The 16,872-nt window shown below is 40.8% G+C and overlaps 1 protein-coding gene across 1 annotated transcript in view; it reads right to left on the bottom strand.

Annotated features, from left to right (window-relative positions):
• The window catches only part of myom3 (myomesin 3), a 120,671-nt gene extending 116,705 nt beyond the window's left edge, over nucleotides 1-3,966 (bottom strand). The window contains exon 1 of the mRNA XM_059654409.1: nucleotides 3,860-3,966. The gene's annotated coding sequence lies outside the window, so the exon portion shown is untranslated. The remainder of the gene's footprint in view (nucleotides 1-3,859) is intronic.
• Between the last annotated feature and the right edge of the window lie 12,906 nt (nucleotides 3,967-16,872).

Here is a 16,872-nt window from a genome sequence, read left to right as displayed (position 1 = left end):
TCCATCGCCTTTTCTGGAAATTCATTCTTCACACAAACCACTCTCTGTGTAAAATAATTGTCTCTCGTGTCTTTCGAAAATGTTTCTCCTTTTGTTTTAAGAATATGCCCCCTGGTGTTGAAATTCCCTACCCCAGGGGAAAGACACCCGCCAAAAATCCCAGCCTCTCCATCTAACTCAAACCCAACATTCCTGATGACATCCTGGTAAATCTCTTCTGAATTCTCCCGAGCTTAATAATATCCTTCTGATTAAGAGGGTGACCAGAACTGGACACAGTACTCCAGAAGAAGCCTCACCAACATCTTGTGTGACCTCAACGTGATATCCCAACTCCTATACTCAAAGGACTGAGTGTACTAAATACCTTATTAATCACCCCATCTATATGTGATGCAAACTTCAAAGAATTATGTATTTTTCAAGAAACTAAAAGGTTTGGAAAATTATTGCCCAACATAATTAATTTCCCAAAGATGAGTATTTATGAACCACACATACATGAATCACACCTCAACAAACCCTTAATCACTAATAACAAATCCCCATTTCACCTTGTGACAGAACCCAGAGTAGAAAATGTTGCTGACACCCTCTTGTCACGCCGTAAAAAAGTAACCAAGTTCAAAGACAAGCAGGAAAACCCTACGGAGACGATAGATTTTTGGTACCGATTTTATTTGTTTTCTAACATTCTTTAAAAGATAATCCATCATTTCATTATTCCTACAGTTTCTAAAACATTAAGCCAATCAGTTATTCAACCCTTCTCATTGAGGGTAGGATTCCAATAATCTATCAATGTTGTTCAGTCAGTTAGAAGCTAAAAAGTTAGATCAACAAATTGAGGTAGTTTTCTCACTTAGACAGATTTATTTGCAATTTGTGCATGAAGGTTTAACGCTGATATCTCAATTTTCGGGGCAGCGTTTCTTATGCGTCCCTTGTTGCCCTTGAGAAAGTGGGGGTGAGCTGCCTTCTTGAACTGCTGCAGTCCATGTGCTGGGGATTGACTCACAACGCTATTAGGGAGTGAATTCCAGGACTTTGACCCAGTGACAGTGACGGACCAGCAATATACTCCTGAGTCAGCATGTTGAGTGGCTTGGAGGAGAACTTTCAGGGGGTGGCGTTCCAATGTACCTGTTGACCTTGCCCTTCCAGATGGAAATGGATGTGGGTTTGGATGATAAAATTGAGGGAGATATTACAGTGCATTTTGTACATATGTTAATCTTGAGTTAAGTATGGTGACCTGGTGAAGCCATTGGCACAGGTAGGTCCACATTGAAATCCTGAGAGTAGAACAGGCTTCGATATTTACTTAGTAAAAAGAAAATCAGTCAGTTTTTACCAAGAAAGTACATATTGTGACAGCCAACAAATACACACGGACAAATTTCATGTCAAAGAATGTGTGCTCATGAGATAAAGTGGGTGGATAAAACTGCCATATCCCCAGGAAGAATCTGATTCAACTGTTGCTCCTTTACGTGACCTCAGTCAGGTAGCTTGTGGAGTACTATCATTGGCTTCAGGGTCTCTGAGTTTAAGGAGGCAAAGTTCACCATAGTTCCTTTATTACAACAGTAAAATATACACATAGTATCATGAGCAAAAAGCTCATAAACTATTCCACTTTTGCAATTTAAACAGAGTTATCCATAAAACAGCTGTTATTATTTACCTTAAAACTCTGTTGATGCTGGGTGTATTTGGATCTCTCTAATTCGATACAAACAGTCCCTCATAAAAGATTCCTCTAAAGATTCAGTATGTCGTGAATTGCATTCAACTGGCTTCAGTGGAAAATTTGGCCGTGTGTTTAACAGGAGACACATCTTGTTCATGTGTATCAGCAGGAGATTCAGGGATTGTGTGGTTTGGGGAAGGCTATGTTGCTAGTGATCACTACAGACTGGAGGGCAAAGGGAAAGGGGAGGAGGTGATGATTTTGAGATAACACTGTTTGAGAAGAGACAATATTGTTCAATTCTGAGATGTAGAGGGCTCTATGTGATCTAGTACGTAAATCTCAAAAGGTTGGTTTGGAAGTACAGCGAGAAACTAAAAAGGCTATTGGGATGTGAGTCATTATTATAGAAAAATTTAACATAAAAATGAAGACATTATGCTTCAGTTCTGCAGGGCTTTGGCGAGACCACATATCAAATACAGTATGCAGTTTTGGTCCTTTTATTGAATGAGGGATATAGTGTGTGGGAGACAATTCAGAGGAAGACTACTAGATTGTCACCTGCAATGAGGGGCTGTTTGATATGGGTAGTTTGGTCACACTAGGCTTGTTTCTTGTGGAATCTGGAAGAGTAAGGAGTGATTTGATTGCAGTGTGGAAGATTGTAAATGGTCCTGATAAGATAGAAATGGAAAGGATGCTCTCCTTGGTGAGTGAATCTAAACTAGAGGGCACTGTTTAAAATTAGAGTGTGCCCTTTTAGGGCACAGATGAGAAGATTTCTTTTTTCTGAGAGTGTTGTGCAATTTTGGAACATTCCACCTCAGAGCTGGTGAGGAGGGCCTGATGAATATTTTTAATGGAGCAGCAGATTGATTCTTATTCAGCAGGGGAATAAAATGTTATTAATAGGGGAGTGGCATGATAGATAGGAATATGGAATTTCAAACACAAACAGATCAGACATGATACTGTATGGCATACCAGGCTCGAGGGGCCAAACGGTATATTTTGCTTCTATTTCGAATGTCGATATTTCAGCAGCTGCTTCTTTTAAAGATCTGAGGGTGAAGACCGTCACGGCCTGGGAATCTGTTCATTTTCAGTTGTAATAATTTTCTCAGTCCCCTTTATCTAGTGATTGTAATTTTCCATAACCATTCACAAGCGAAGTTCCTCATCCCTCAGTCCTGTCGCTTTAATGTTTTCTGCACTGTCTCCAGTACCTTTCTTATTAAAATGTATTCCCAGAACTGTGTGCAATGCTGCCAGTGAAGCTAAACCAGTGGGTTATACAAGTTCAACATAACCTCCTTATTCTCATATCTATGCTCTTGCTAATAACGCTCAGGATACTGTCTGCTTTATGAGCCACCTTCTCAAACTAACCTGCCACTTCTCCACTTCTGTTTGCAGCAACAACCTCACCTTTGAGCACAGTTATTATGAAACACTGAACACTGACTCTGTTCCCAATGTAAAAAGAGTTGAACTTTTCACCGTAGTGGTTCGATTTAAATGTGAGCTTTAATGATGAAGTACTAAACAAAATACAAAGATTCAGAAATTGCTGGAAAATCTCAAAAGGTCTGCCAGCACCTGTGGGATGAATGCAGCGTTAATGTTTCAGGCCCAGAGACTGTTCTTCAGAATTGACGGTAGCTTTGAGAAGGTGGCGTATATACAGAAGACAGTGGTGAGGGGAGGTTAAGGAGTAAGTGATAAGTGGGGATAAAACCCAGAGAGAGAGAGAGAGATCAGCAGTCTTTTTCCCCGGCTCACCATTATCCTTGCCTTCTTTTGCCCAACAGCTGTTCTCTCTCTCTGGCTTCAATCTCTACTAATCACTTACTCTTTCTCCTCTTCCCAGCCCATCTTCAGCATTATAGCTACCCTTTTCCAGCTACAGCCAGTTCTGAAGAATGGTTATTGGATCCACAATTTTGACTTTTTTTTCTCTGCACAGAAATTGCCAGACTTGTGCAGTTTCTCCAGCTACTTCTGTTTTTGTTTGAATGAAGAAAAGTTGTATCGACTGCCATTATCTGATTACATGGACTGTACATGATTATATGATGCAGTCAAGGTACAATCCCAGTCTAAATTCTGATTAAGAAGCCTCTTGTTAATTCTGAGCCTGCAATTCAAAAATTAAGTACTCACCAAAGCGAAAGCTGATTTTAAAATCGAGTCATCCAGATTCAGAAGCTGTGATGAATTAAGGGGGTGCTCAGTCTAGAGGAGAGCTAAAGGACAAAGTTAGCAGTCACTTCCCAGTGAACAATAAAAGCAATGACTAGCAGGGGAGGAGTATGTTACTGCTGCCCACAGTGACCTTTTAAGTGAGTTATATATAGCAGCTTTATTTTTCACCTGATTAAATATAGAAAATAAGTCAATTGTTCTCATGTTCACTAACTTATAGATAGACATATGTATTGTATTCAATTATTAAAAAGCAATTACACTGCAGGGCAATTCATTGTGTAAAATCTGTGTCAATCCAGTCATTGATTTTCCGTGATATTTATGTCCTTGGATCATTTTCCTAAACACTTGTGCTGCAGATAGGGTTATGTGCCCAGAGCTTGCAATAAATCAACAGAGTCACCTTTCGATGGTAATAAAGCAGAGATGTCAATCTGTAAATTCAGCTTTTCAAACTGAAAACTCCATAAGTTTCCATCATAACAACTACGAGGTAAGTTCGTGAGAACTTCCCATTAAACAGTTATTCTTGAACAAGTGTAGCAACTAAATAGATGACCCCATTAATTGGCAGGAAGCATACTGAGAGTTGTTGACACTCCAATACAGTGCTGAGGAAATGTCTCGTTGTTGGAAGTGCCACCTTCCAGGTGAGATTTTAAACTGAGATCCTGTCCACATAAAAGATCTCATGGGCACCAATTTACAGCTAAGAAGAATTACCCCATATATCCCAGCCAATATATGACCCTCAATCAACAACACAAGCACAGATCATTATCATTTTGCTCTTTGTAGGAACTTGCCCGGTGCAAATTGGGTCTCATGTTTCCTGCATTACAGCAATATTTCAAAAGTACTGCATTCATTGTGAAGCACTTTGGGGCATCTGAGGTAGGGAAATTTGCTATATTGATGCATTTTTTTCTTTTTTGATGTGAACTTATGACCTTTCTTCTCATTACTTGATGAAATAAAACAGTGCTTTGGTGTTACAGAACTTGAGTATTGCTGAAAAGGACATGTTTTGTTTAAGATTTTCATCTTGCTCTCATCTCAAGAATACCAAAGTAAAGCAAAAACAACATGTATACAATAAGGGAGGAAAGAGCCAACATCTACACAATACATCGACAAATTCACTAAGATTGTCTCAATAGCATCTTCCAAACCCGAGCCACTACTGTCTAGAAGAGCAAGGACAACAAATAAATGGAACGCTGCCACCTACAATCTCCCCTCCAAGCCAATCACCAATCTGATTTGGAAATATGTTACCGTTCCTTGAAAGTCGTGTCAAAATCTTGAAAACCCCTTACTAACAGCATTGTGGGTCTAACTACACCAAGTGGACTGCAGCGGATCAAGAAGGCAGCTCACCACCAGCTCCTCAAGGTGAAACTAAGGTTGGCTAATAAATGCCGTTCCAGCCAGCACCAGCCACATTCTGTGAGTGGATAATGATGTCAAACTTTGCTTAAATCTTAAAACAGCCAAGATGACTCTCATTAGTCAAAATATGCCCGTGTGCTTTTCTAGCAACAAAACTCAAAAGAAAATAGTTGAACCAAGTAATATCTTGCGTATTTGTCAGTAGACGAACTTTGCATACAATTACCCATATCCTTTTGTAAAACTGTTAAAATCTTGCTCAACTGGAAAGCAACTTTGAACTTTATTTATTATAGCTTAATCGATTAAAATGTTGACAGGTTGAGCTTTCAGTTGTTGGCACACGTTATCTCCTTGCTTTCCTATTAGACCACCTCACTCTGGTAACTATTGGCTTTGGTATCTCCATAGCCAGAATATAGCTGTTTGAATGACTTATCCATACTGATGAAATATTTTAAAAGCTAATATTCAATCATTAGGATGAGAATGAGCAAGTGTTAGAGATGTAAGCAACTTGTATACCTGTTGAAACTAATACATAATTGTAGAAAATATCCAAACTACTACCATCTTGCTCTCATCTCAAGAATTCCGAAGAAATATACATATGGAATGCTCTGCCTCAGAAGGCAGTGGAGGCCAACTCTCTGGATACTTTCAAGAAAGAGATAGATAAAGCTCTTAAAGATAGTGGAATCAAGGGTTATGGGGATAAGTCAGGAACAGGATACTGATTGTGGGTGATCAGCCATGATCATAATGAATGGTGGTGCTGGCTCGAAGGGCCAAATGGCCTACTCCAGCACCTATTGCCTATTGTCTATTGTCTGTCTGAAAGGTCAAGGGCAGCAGACACATGACAACATCACAACCTTCAAGTTCCACTCCAAGCCACATGCCATCCTGATTTGGAAATATGTTGCTATTCCTTCAGTGCCCTTGGATTAAAATCCTGGAATTCCCTCACTAATGGATTTGGTGAATTCTACTTTTACCGTGTCCTGACATCCTAATTATAGCTGTTATGAACTTACAAAATCAATCTGGTAAGTATAGCAAGCCCTTAACATGCTCCTCCTGGTATATCTGTAGAAGTCAAAATTCTAGACCATTGCAGTCAACCAACTGTGGACCAAATATGCGTGCCTAATATTGCTGTCAAGATTTTGCATTTATGATCCTTTTCCTGTTGGAAAAAAGATGATGAACAAAAGTTTACGGAGGCAGAATCCATTTGATTTAAGTTAAGGAATGGAAAGAGAGCTGTGCACTCTTCAGAAGTGATCAATATAACCAGGAGATTAGAATCTCCTCAGTTGATGATTGGCTCCGAGCTGGCTGGTCACAGTCTGTGTACTGTGCACAAGTAAGTAAGGGGTGACTCAGGGATGGGACCCTGCCTCTGTGCTGTTATTTCAATGGCAATTGGAGAAAACAGGACACGCCTGAGGAACAAATGCTTGCAATAGTCACCTTGGAGTTGGGGTAAACATTTCTGGCACCGTGTCTGTACTTGGGAAGCTTGACTCATTTGACCCTACTGTCAAAGACTGGGCCCAGTACGTGAAAAAAAATTATTTTTTATGGGCAAATGACATTGGGGCTGATGAGAAGTAACATCTTCTGACTATACATGGACCCGCATTATTTTCAGTTATAAGGGCATAACTTTCTCAGAGGTACCAGACATTAAAACCTTCCAAGAATTGACAGATAATAAAATGTGAGGCTGAATGAACACAGCAGGCCAAGCAGCATCTCAGGAGCACAAAAGCTGATGTTTCGGGCCTAGACCCTTCATCAGAGAGCTCTCTGATGAAGGGTCTAGGCCCGAAACGTCAGCTTTTGTGCTCCTGAGATGCTGCTGGGCCTGCTGTGTTCATCCAGCCTCACATTTTATTATCTTGGATTCTCCAGCAACTGCAGTTCCTATTATCTCTGAGAATTGACAGAGTTGTTTGAGGAATATTATGACCCCAAACCCCCTCTACATTGAGATGCTATTGATTTTATTTGGCTATTATAGGAAACCATTCAGGAAGCCAAGTGGCTATTGCAGATGCCTTGAGCCAGTTCCCATTGGCAGATGCTCCACCGAGCGTGCCTGTCCTGCAATAGTCTGTATTGGCTTTGAACTTCCTGGACACCCTTTGAGTCACCGTGGTCAATATCTAACTGTGGACCTGAAAGGATCGTGTCCTAATGAAACTGAAACAGCTGGTGGTAATGGGGAAACAGAAGGGCCATTATAACGTGGATTGAAACCTTTCTGGATCCAGCGAGATCAAATCGCCGTACAGGACAGCATATCACTGTGGGGAGAAAGAGTGATTGTCATGAGTAAAGGTCACAGTCTGTGGTCATCCAGGGGTTTCCAAGATGAAAATGCTGGCAAGAAGCTGTGTCTGGTGGCTGGGTTTGAATGCTGACTAGCTGCATTGATGGGGCAGTGCCAAAGACAGCCAACAAGGACAAAAATTGCCATCAACAGGATCCCCATGTCGTGGGAAATTGGCAGGAAAACCATAGACTCGGTCGCATGTCGGCTATATTGGTCCTTTCATGGGCTCAATGTTGCTCATCATGGTAGGTGCCCACTGAAAGTGGTTGGACATGCATAGAGTTTGTTCAGCAAACTCAAGGGTGATGATTGAGAAGCTGCAAGTATCTTTCATGAACACACGGACTCCCAGAAGTATTGGACATGGACAATGGGACCTCATTTACTAGCAGGGGATTTGAGTATTTCCTAAAGTCCAATGGCATTTGGTACATAAGGACATCTCCATACCATCTGCTGCCCAATGGTCTGGCAGCAACAGCAGTCCAAACGTTGAAGGCAGGCTTAAAGAATCATGCTACCGTGTCACTTGACATCAAACTCCCAGTTCCTGTTTGATTATAGGACCAGCCCTCATGCAACACCAGGGATGGCTCCAGTGAAGCTGCTGTTGGAGAGAAGACTCTGTATCAGGTTAAGCCTGTCATTCCCAGACCCTGGGGATGAAAGTTGAACAGCAGCAGGCTGTTGCATCTTCTAAGTGAGAGAGACAATTTAATTCAGTTGGGCAGGGGGGGGCATGGTGGCAGGGGTGTATGACGAAGTTTGGTGTACGGGCACAAGGTTGACATGAAATCAGATCCCCAGTTGTAGAAGGGGGTGGGAATTCGTGCCCCTTGTTTTCTTCATAGGTTCATGGTTAGGGTTGCTAACCTGCACCAATCAGGAAAGTCCTGGCTGACCAATGTAACCAGGAGATCAGAATCTCTTCAGTTCAGGGGACTGACTCTGAGCTGGCTGGGCCACAGTGGGACGGGACGGGACGGGACGGGACGGGACGCTGTTAGGAAAACCTAACAGAATAATAGATTGTTTAACTCATGTTCTATAGGTGCTTGCCCCACCCATTCAGGCTGCTTCTATTGTTCCTACTTAAAAAAGAAACAAACCCTCACAAACTGTTTACTCATGAACTTTCAAAAGACAGCTCTGTTCAACAAAAAGGCCAAAATGCTCTCTTACGGCCATAGTCTCTTTCCAAACTTCACTTAGTCCATGTCTTCCTGAGATGTGTTTTGAGCTTCATATTGTTGGTAATCTCTGAAGTTATGTCCTAATGCACAAGTTTCGGGTCGTTTAAAAAAAACAGAAGGACCTACGTTCCCAATGTTATTCCCTAGGGACCACCGTATGACTCCCTCTAGTTTAATTAGGGTCTAGGCCCGAAACGTCAGCTTTTGTGCTCCTGAGATGCTGCTTGGCCTGCTGTGTTCATCCAGCTCCACACTTTGTTATCTTGGATTCTCCAGCATCTGCAGTTCCCATTATCACTGACCCTCAACTTTCTGTTTCTTAGGCAGTTTTATACCTAGGTTGCTGCTTTTTTTTCATCACTTTAACTTCAATAATTAACATTTAATATATATTTTATCTAAAAAGAGTTGCTAAATATTTAAGGGTTATTATTGAACGTTTGTAATAGGGCCAATATTTGACATTTAACCAATAATTCTATGAAAGAGAGAAATAAAGGTCTTTTTGCCATTATAATTGAAATGTGTATTTTTAGTATTCATAAGAAAATATAAAAATACGAGCAAGAATTTAGTAGGCTATTGGTCCCAAAAGCCTGCCTGAACATTTAATAAGATCATGGCTTATCTAATTGTACCTTCATTTCCACTTTCCCGTTTACCACAATGACCTTTAACATATTTCCTCAAATACCCACAGGCATTTAAAGAAAAACCTTTTAAAAAACCCTGCAGATCCTGGAAGTCTGAAAGAAAAACAGGAATTCCTGGAAAATCTCAACAGGTTCTGGCAGCATCTGTGGAGAGAAATCAGAGTTAACATTATGGACCCAGCGACCTTTCTCCAGAACTGAGGGTAGCAAGGAAAAGGATGGGTTTCATACAAAAGATGGGGTGGGAGGTGGTGAGGGAGTAAATGACAGATGGAGATAGATCCAAAGAGAGAGACAAAGACTGAGAGAGAAAGGAGTGAATAATGGTATAATGGTCAGCCTGGGAGAATGAATGGCTGCTAATGGAGTCTGTAGTGGCTGACAATGGGTAGTGTATGGCAGCAGCCCATAAGTTGACAAGGCCTGGGGTGGGGGAAACCATGGGGAAAGGTGTTGAAGCCCTAAAATTGTTGAAATTGATATTAAAGTTCACAATGCTGCAGAGCTCCCAAGCAGAAAATAACGTACGTTCTTACAGCTTGTGTTGGAGCGCTGCAGCAAGCCTGAGACAGAGATGTTGGCCAGGGAACAGGGTGGTGTGTTGAAGTGGCAGGGAAAGGCCAGAGAAAGGGGTCCACATGGAGAGAAAGTGTTGGAGGTGGGAGAAGGGGTCTGTGGGAAAGGATTTTTGACCAAAGAAATAGGCATGGCAGCATTGACATTTGAGTATCAAAGCAGCAGGAAGGCTGATGTTTTGGGCCTAGACCCTTCTTCAGAAATGCCTTCCTGCTCCTCTGATGCTGCTGGCCTGCTGTGTTCATCCAGTTCTACACCTTGTTACCTCAGATTCACCCCATCTTTTGTATGAAACCCATCCTTTTCCTTGCTACCATCAGTTCTGGAGAAAGGTCGCTGGGTCCATAATGTTAACTCTTGATTTCTCTCCACAGATGCTGCCAGAACCTGCTGAGATTTTCCAGGAATTTCTGTTTTTCTTTCAGATTTCCAACATCTGCAGTTCCTACTATCTCTTGGCATTTGTCTGGCCTTTTTCATTACTTAGACACCTGAGTTTGGGCCAGATAATTAGTTTATTGGAGATACAGGCATCATGACTATTTTTTTGAGCAAACGCATACTATGAATGACAATTCTGGTGAGGACACAACTCTAATAATTTAGCACCAAATGTGGACTGTATTTTTCAGGAATTATTAAATTAAATATTACAGAGACTTTTTTTCAGTCAATTTACATCAAAGCTTAGAGATTGAATTCATTTAAACTCAACATAAATCCAGTTTCCAGGTAATTAACCAGAATCATCCTGACTTATTCACTAACTTGTGTCAACTTTGGGAGTCAAATAGCTTAACTTATAAAATCTAGTGGTTACATTTTTCCCAGATATTGACTGCTGCAGCTTTTCTCTTCAATTTGATGAGCTGTGCTTGCAAAGAGTAATATTTTTCTGTGGAAATGAGGAAAAGCAGCTATTGTTTCATCGTGAAATGCCCCTGAGAGCTTCTGGTAGATCTGGCTCATTCAATTTGTTCCGCTCACTGAATTTGCATAAGTGTGTCAGCTCTCAGACTGACTGTGGTGTGGGTTTTACCAATGTTTATACAACACTTTTTTGTGTATGCAAATCTTACTCTGTGAATCAGAGTTTTTGCTTGTCAGATAGAGCATGGAACGTGACTGCGCCTGATTCTAATCGGAATTTGCACAATAACATTTGAAGGTGATTGATGTCAATTTGACAGCTTGTCATGTTTGCATGATGAAAATGTTCAGATATGTTTATTAGAAGCTGTGACCAAAGAAACACCTTTGCATGTCCGAGTGAAATGAATAAAGCTGATCTGGGCTGACTGGCTCAACAAGTTGGCCATATTGCACTTAGACACATTATTATAATAAAGTCACAAAACAGATAATTATTTTTATTATTGCTGTAGAAAGTAGACCGTGAATATCTTTGAACATTTTACATAGCTGTAAGCTAACATTATCTCACAATAACCACGATATTTCGCTGAAATTCACAGTAAAGGTTTTTTTTATGAGAGCAAAGTATTTGTTTTTCTCCATTTGTTCATTCCCAGGTTGTGCACCTCACAGTAGCATTATTGACATTTATTGAGTGTTTATTGTCCTATTTGCCCTTGAGGAACTGGTGCTGAACTGCCTCCTTCGAATGCTCCATTCCACGTGATGTCAGTACTTACATGCTGTTTAGTAGTGAGTTTGACCCAGTGACATCTAAAGAATGATGATATATGTCCAGGTCAGGATGATGACTGACAGAGAGGCACTGGAAGGTCAGGAGGTGAGTTACTTTCTGCAGGATTCCCAGTATCTGACCTACTCTAGTCTAGTCTAATTCAGTTTCTGCTCAATGGCAACATTCAGGACTTTGATTGTGGGACACTCAGCAATGTCAAAAGGAAATGGTTCATTTCTGTTTTGTTGGAGATGGTCATTGCCTGGCACTTGGGATGATGCAGACATCTGGAGGAGGTTGAGATGGGTCATCCACTCTCTGCTGAATGCATTCAGCCTTACCTTTTGTATTGATGTGTTGGGGTCTTCTAGCACTGAGGATGGGAGCCTCTTCCTCCTGTGAGTTGTTTACTTGGCCAAGTGTGGCAGGACTGCAGAGCTTAGATTAGATCTGTTGGCTTTGGAAATTTTTGGCTATGTCTATCACTTGCTCCTTATGCCTTTTAGCATGTGAGTAGTCCATTTTGGTAGCTTCACCAGGTTGACATCTCATTTTTAGGGATAGTAGGAACTGTCAATGCTGGACAATCTGAGATTACAAGCCGTAGAGTTGGATGAACACAGCAGGCCAAGCAGCATCAGAGGAGCAGAAAGTTTCGGTTCTGGACCCTTCTTCAGAAATGGGGGAGGGGAAGGGGATTCTGAAATAGGGAGGGGGGGGGGGCGGATAGAAGACGGATAAAGGAGCAAATAGGTGGAGAGGAGACAGACAGGTCAAGGAGGCGGGGACAAGGCTGGTAGGTAGGAATTGGGGGTGGGGTTTGAGGTCGGAGGAGGGGATAGGTGGGAGAAAGGACAGACTGGTTAAGGAGGCGGGGATGAGCTGGGCTGGTTTTCGGATGCGGTCGGGGGCGCAGAGATTTTGAAGCTTGTGAAGTCACCTCCATACCAAAACTAAACTGAATACTACAGATTAACTTTCTGTACAGTTTGCAGATGACAGCAGTGTCATTGGTTGGTCTATGCTAGTTTTGAAAGCCAATCTTGATCTCTTTAATTATGTACTTCAACTTGTCCTTGAATGTTGTCACACACCTTAGCAGCTGCTTCTGTCAAGAAAATCTTGCACCACTCATATATGCTAGCTTCACATTTTGTAAACTACAACAGTGATCATTTGACAATAAGGACCTCAGCAAGTCAACAGAAGTTCTAGTATGCAGAGCAGTTGCTCCCACCATGCTCCTGTACTGCAGTGTGACCTGGGCTGTGTGTTAATGATTCTACCTGCTATGCCACTGCTACAAACTCCAGTTTCACTGGAAGGAACATCAAACAAATGTTGGTGTCCTTCTCGAAGCTGTCTCCATGAACATTCAGGCAAAACTCCTGCTAAACAAACAATGAAGACGATGAACTGGAGACAATATGTTGAATCCGAGGTGTCTCCTCAGATTTTGTAGAGGAGGGGTAGTGTCCCTAAATATGGGTCAGAAGGTTTGGATCTCACCTGCCCTGGAGGTTTATCTTAACAAGTTAGCTTGATTGAAGTTAAGAAAGCAGATTGATGCTTTGGGTCTAAAATACCTGGCCAATGCTGAAGCATGGGGCAGTGAAGTACAGAACCCCCTTCATGTGCCTAAAGATCTGCAGATTTAGAATTGCCATGCACCAGTTTCAGAAATGTATCCTCGCTCAGGCTGGCTTTAACATTTACAACTATTATTAAATTTTAAAAGAAATTATAAATGATTGATTTTGCTAAGAAAATAAAATCCATTCCTTTGCTAAAATCAAGTGAGGAATGGTTGGATAGCACCAATCTTTTCCCTCTCCTCATTCGGTAGCAACAGGTATTTTAATTTGAAAGGGCTGTCCTTGCCAGTGTAGTGAATGTTTAACTTTGTCTCCACTGATATCATAAAAAAAACTGTTCAGATAAGTTTTGTTGCGTTTAATTTTAACTGATCTGAATAAAATGATTACATATTCTCTATTACATGCATACTTAAAGATTATACACACCCAAATGTAGATGACAAAGGTTGGGAGGGACAAATTAGACCCCAGAGTAAAAGGATTAGACAGTATGTCCTGAAACAGGGTCCCTGGACCAAAACATTAACTTTACTTTCTCTCCACAGATGCTGCCAGACTTGCTGAATTTTCCCAGCAATTTTTATTTTTATTTCTAACTTAAGATCTACAGTTCTTTGGCTTTTATTTGTCTGGACAGTATGTTGTTTGTGGATTCAGTTCAACCCAAGCTAAACTCAGCAGTGTTGCATCTTCCCTACAGTGGTCTATTCTCCTCGAGATGGGTCTGCTGGTTTGAATTATTTTTAAGAAGTCTTTGCCTGGAACAGGAGAATCCCTCGATAGGCAGAATGTAAAAACAAGGTTCAAAGCTGGATAAGTGGGTTGGAGAGAGAGGACAGAAGGAGGGAGCCCCCCGGGCTCTTCTTTCTCAGTGACTCAGATCTTTGGCCTCTTCTGCCAGCAATTTCTGGTTTTGTTTCTGATCTCTAGCAGTTTCAGTGGCATATTAGGAATGAGTAGGTCTTTTTCAGGCTGATAGGATGTCCTGAGTTATGTCTCAAGGAGTCAATGCTGGGACCTCATCTCTTTACAATTCAGAGACATGGTTTGGATGAAGAAGCCGAGGTATGGGAGCTAAATTTGCTGATGTTACAAAAATAGGTCAGAAAGTGAGTTGTGAAGAGGAAATCAAGAGTCTACAAAGGAATGCAGATAGGTTAAGTTTATCAGTACGCTGCCTGGACTGGAGGGCAGATCTTATGAGGAAAAGTTGAGGGAGCTAGGGCTTTTTTCATTGGAGCAATGATGGGTAGGAGTTGACTTGATAGAAGTGTACAAGATGATGAGAGGCATAGATAGAGTGGATAGTCAAAGACTTTTTCCCTGGGTGGAAATGACTATTACCAGGGGGCATAATTTTAAGGTGATTGGAGGAATGTATAGGGCAGATGCCAGAGGTAGGTTCTTTACGCAGAGAGTGGCGAGTGTATGGAATGCGCTGCTGGCAGTGGTGGTGCTGTCAGATACTTTAGAGACTTTTAAGTGACTCTTGGATAGGCACATGGAGGATAGTAAAATGTAGGGTATGCAGGGTAGATTGATCTTAATGGGATAATAGGTTGGCACAACACCGTGGGCTGAAGGGCCTGTACTGTGCTGTACTGTTCTATGTTTAATGCTAAGAAAATGGATGCTTAAATAATCAAATTGTTGTCACATACATCTTTTTCTCTCTAACTGTCCTGGGGATCCATCTAATGTATGTGTATTCCAAGGCAATCTGGATGAGGTCAGATCTGGGTTGCTCTCTTAGCCAGGATCCCATGACTGCAACAGCTGAATAAGCTGATAAACAGCTGATTGGCTTGATGCCTTGTTAATGAGGCAGGAGAAATAGGTCCTTCACCTTCCCCATTAGTCACTGTCCTTGATGAGTTTTGGAGACATGCTATTCCTTTTCAATAGACTGGAATGTTCAACGTGCAGAGATGCAAACTGGGACGGCTATCACTGGCTGCATGCGCACAGTTACCTTTAATGTATGGTTTAAAAGTTCCAGTTTACAAAAGTTCAGTTTTGGTTTCCAGCCGGATTAAAATTCATTGTTTGAAACTAAGGACATTTTCATGATCATTTGATTGTTCATGCAGACATCTTTCTAAGAAACAAATCTATCTTATACCTGTGGCCCATGATTTAATCAGTTCTTTACATTCCCAACCTTAATTCATTTTTGTCTCAGACCTTGACCTGAAATTATTCTCTGTTCCTTCAGTACTGCTGGATTAAAATCCTAGAATAGCCTTCCTAAAGAAATGCAGCTGTCCCTACACCGCATGGACTGCAGTAGTTCAAGAAGGCAGCTCACAACCATCTTCTGAAGGATAATTAGAGATAGGCAACAAACACTGACTTTACCAGTACAATAATAACTATAATGAATGTTTTTTTTTAAAAAACAGTTCTCTTGTTCTTTATTTCTTTCATTGTCACGAAATTCAGGTTGAAACAAAGAAGTAAGATAACTGAACTGATTATAACTCCCAACAGCTGGTGAGGTTGTGATAAATGCATTCCACTGACTCACTGCCAGTGCAATAACATTCAAACTGAACATTGATAAGATCCAATAAAACATTGTGCAATATAATCTTTGATGAAATAATGCTTGGAGTTTAGACTTTCACCCATTCAAATGGTCACACAAAGCCAAGCACGTAGTAAAATAAATCTTTTGTGATAACTCTCAGTGGTACAACAGTAAATATTTTAACAGATGAGTGGCTAATCTTTCTGATTATTTTTCCATTCATGGCAGCAGACCACTGCTAAAAAGAATCTAACTTTGATACAATGTTTCTTCCTTTATTGTAACGCTTTGAACTTAAAAAAAGACATCTTATCGGCAGCACAATGGAAAAATGAATAATTTCAGCCATGTTTAGGCTCAGGAATGTTTGTCTTACCATTCTGATAAAGACATCACTGCCTCAAAACTGATTCTCTCTCCACAGATGCCCCAAGATGTGCTCAGTATTTTCAAATTCTTCTGTTTGAATATACTTTTGAGAAGAGGCACAATCTGGAAAGTGTTTTCCTAAAATCTGGCGAAATAAATTTCAACCCCTCTGTTGTTTTCTGAAAGCTTTCATCATAAAATTACATTTATCCATGTCAGAGTTTGCTAAATACAAAGTATACTTTAAAAAAAAGTACAATTTTCAAGCCCAAAGTACTGCAGGTGCTGGAAATTTTAAATCAGAACAGAAAGTATTGCAGAAACTCAGCAGATCTGGCAGTATTCATGGAGTAAAAAAAAACAGAGTTAAAGTTTCAAGTCTGCAATGATTCTTCTTCAGAACTGCACATCTTCGGAAGAAGTCATACCGGATTTGAAATATTTTCTCTCCACAGATGCTGCCAGACCTGCTGAATTCCTCTAACACTTTCTGTTTCTAATTCTGAAGCCATTAACTTATCCATAGAGAAGAAGGTAAGGCAAGGTTCTTTGAACTTTAATATAAATAGAAAATTAAAGAACAATACCCAAAATTGCTGGAAAGACTCAGCAGATCTCTCAGCACCTGGGGAAAGAAATCAGGGTTAACATTTTGGGTGCAG

Source organism: Stegostoma tigrinum, chromosome 24, assembly GCF_030684315.1.
Source record: "Stegostoma tigrinum isolate sSteTig4 chromosome 24, sSteTig4.hap1, whole genome shotgun sequence".
NCBI lineage: Eukaryota > Metazoa > Chordata > Chondrichthyes > Orectolobiformes > Stegostomatidae > Stegostoma > Stegostoma tigrinum.
This window is presented reverse-complemented; position numbering and strand designations above follow the sequence as displayed.